Below are 3,489 nucleotides of genomic sequence, written 5' to 3'. Positions count from 1 at the left end.
TGGGGGCTCCCGGAACTCGGCAGAAAATCCTACTCGGCGGGCGGGGTGGGGGAGGCACTGCCTCCTCTACTCATTTTTAAGTAAAATTATTGTACTGGATTATTGTGATGAGCTCAGTGTAGCCATAAATGTTCTTACATTAACAGTAGGAAAGTCAGCACGAATTCCCAGCCACTTCTGGCTCTGCAAATGGAAGAAGGAGCCATAATATCTAAAAGGCAGGTAACAAATTATCTCTTGCAGCTGGAAAGAATTCAGCTATGCTGAAACCTTGATCATACACCAGTGAGACCTTTCCTGTAATTTTAACCTCCTAAATATAAGATAACAGCCAGGGAGATAGCTCAGCAGCATAAGCGCCTGCCTGGCAAGCACAAGGTCTTGAGTTCTATCCCCAGTACCACACACACACACACACACACACACACACACACACACAAAATCACAAATTCGTGTGTGTGTGTGTGTGTGTGTGTGTGTTGTGTGTTGTAATTGCTTATATTTATTCCAGCCTGAAAATATACTAACAGTTATGGGGAATAGGGAGGCCTTGGGGTGAGCACAGTATATGGGAAGTGTGTTTTATGCTAAAGTATGCATCTAAACCTAAGTACTAAACAGAAATTTGTATTTCTTATTAAATATCCCAAGTCTCAATATGTACTTCTACATTCTGCCATATTGATCTAACAAAACGCAATGTGATTTGGTTGTAAAATAATTTACTAAAGGCACTATGGTTAAACATCAAATTAACAACTTGTTGGTGATAAGGTCCATCATTGTAAACATAACAAAATGATTTGAGAGACACGTGGCTAGCAGGCAAGCACAGATTTCCCCTTCAATAAGCACTTTCTTATTGACAAATCTTTCCCTTGTAGCCTTTCTGAATAGTGATCCTACACTCCCAGCACTTATCTGAGAAAGGAGAGGACTGTTGACTGCTAACAAAGATGCTAGGAAAGCCCCAAGCCTTCATTCAGGGTCCTTCTAAATCCTAAGTTTAGAAAACAATGGCAAAACTCTTGAGCTCTGCCATTTGTATAGCATCACAGAAAATGGACAAGGTATTCCAAGGGAGCTCCTGGACACTAGCACCATAATAAACAGCTCGGACTGTTAAAATCTAGATTGTTTTCCCCAGACGGTAACATTCATTCACAGCTCTAATGCAGAAAGAGTATTAGAGCTCTTGAATGGAACAAATGATTTAGGTACATAGGTTTCTCTTAAGAGCACAACATTAATACTCAACTAAGCAGTATCCTGAGGCAGCAAAATCTCATTATGCTAATGTATACATGAATTAAGGCTTTACTTTGGCACATGACAATTGAGAAGTTATGTTGGACTGTTTCTGACAGATCATACATTGAAGCAATAGAAGAATCAGGAATGGGGCCTAGTCCAGACTAGTCAGCACTAGCACCCTTGCACCTGTACACTAGGCTTGATACAGCTGCCCTCATAAGCCAAGCAGACCCAGACAGCTTGTGTTGAGCCCAGTGTCACTCAAGTGACAAGGCCTTTGACCTTCAATCTAACTTTTCTAACCACAAGATTGAAACAGAAAGTCTACCCATTTTTACTTTGCTTTTGTGGCTTTAAAGAAAACACTTTTAGTCTTTTGAGTAAGAGTACACTTCCTAACAGGTACCTCCACTGAGCAAGGTATCAAAATGTGGGAATTTGTACTGTATTAAACTTTTTCAGATTTGCTTAACGTTCCTACTAAGTCATGTTCCAATGTTGGGAGAAAAATGAAAGACAGACACTACTAAGTTCTATAAAGAAAGTAAAAATATTCCTAAAGCTCTTACGTTCATTTAAGAATAGGCAATTGTCCCATTTCATGCACAGGAAGATCTTGTTTTAGCTACTATGTCAAAAGAATGTGTCCATGTAAGGCATCTATAGTCCAGATAAAAGCCTACGTTGGAGAGTTACTTCCTGCTTGCAATTATAACCATAGACATTAAAATGTAGCCCTCAGAACTGAAAAGCTCTTTATTTTTAGAAAATGAATTCCAGGAAGGTTAAAAAGCAATACCAGAGGACATAAGTGCAGAAATAATGGATGTAGTCAGTCATTCAAAACATTCAAGAATGTAAATATCCAAAAAGCATGACTTAGGTGTTCCAAACAAAACGTGTAAGTCATTCCTAACTTGAGCATTTCCTAGACAGAGAGGAAGCAGTTAACATTTAAAGTCCTGAAAGTGCTTTCCTTGGTTAATTACATTAGGCAGATTGTTTGCCTTTGACCAAAATCAAATTCTTTTAAACATGAATAAAGTATAACCCAAGTCCGCTGTTAAAACAGACAACATGTTGTAAATTGATTCTGGTATAATGTATTCCAACAAAGCTTAGAAAATAAAGATGCTGAGATGGCTTTGGACTAAGCTTAATAGTCCTCTCCTCTGCTGACAATTTCTTTACAAGTTAGATGCAGCAGGATGGTGTGTTCAAACTGCACTGTGTAGGACCCTTTAATGTCACACACTGGTGGGCATGGGTCTATGATGCCCAAATCACACCGATTCTTCCTTATTGGCACATATCCAAAATCAAAATTTTTCATGTAATATGAAAATGCCATGTCATCATGAACAACACCTTTTCCTGTACTACAAAGGTTTCAAAGGCATTCGCTTCCTCTTCCTCCATTCGCGTTGCCTCTCTGCCCTTCATAATGGGCATGGTCTTCCCTGCATGTATTCTGTATAGCCCAGTTGAGTGTTCAGATTGCAGATTGGCTTCATTTGATATGTTTTCCTATCAATTTCCACTTCATAGTATTCCATTACCTCCTGGATGGCCTCATCCACATAATATATCATATTTGGGATCAAAAGTAAAAGCACAGTCAATTCTCCTACCACTTATATGTGTTCCAAAGTTGATCTTACAGATGTCATTGTACTGTAACACTGTGGTGTCACCTGTGTCAGGTGCACAACACCGTTATTGAGAGAACACCCAGTTGGAAAGGCCAGGCCTGCATTCAAGGCATCCCCTTTTATAAGCTTTCAAGAACAGTCTTCCAGCTTCTCATAGATTTCTATCATTGTCATCCTAGGCTTGATCCAGCTCATAAAGTATTTTCTAACTTGTTGGTGTGCTTCTGCAGCTTCTTGAAAATCATTCCAGATCTCTTCACTAGCCTGATCTAATGCTTTCTTTTCTTACTTGTAGTTCTCCAAGCAGCTGTTCACCCATCCTGCATTGGTGGGTACTTGCACTCCTGCCCCTTGGGAAACCTGCCGCTAGGGTACAGGTCACAGATTGGCACCAAGGGAATGTCTGTTTGAACTTTTTGTCTTCTTCTCCCTCTCCTTCTCCTTCTCCCTCTCCTTCTCCTTCTCCCTCTCCCTCTCCCTGTCTCTCTCCTTCTCCTTCTCCTTCTCCTTCTCCTTCTCCTTCTCCTTCTCCTTCTCCTTCTCCTTCTTCTCCTCTCCTTCTCCTTCTCCTTCTCCTTCTCCT

At 40.4% G+C, this 3,489-nt stretch overlaps 1 pseudogene; it reads right to left on the bottom strand.

The window, feature by feature from the left end:
- Positions 1–2,410: 2,410 nt before the first annotated feature.
- LOC101560700 overlaps positions 2,411–3,489 on the bottom strand; it is a 1,585-nt pseudogene continuing 506 nt past the window's right edge.

Source organism: Octodon degus, unplaced genomic scaffold (genome assembly GCF_000260255.1).
Source record: "Octodon degus isolate 3935 unplaced genomic scaffold, OctDeg1.0 scaffold00032, whole genome shotgun sequence".
Taxonomy (NCBI): Eukaryota; Metazoa; Chordata; class Mammalia; order Rodentia; family Octodontidae; genus Octodon; species Octodon degus.
The sequence above is the reverse complement of the archived record's forward strand: the minus strand, read 5'-3'. Positions and strand labels throughout refer to the sequence as shown.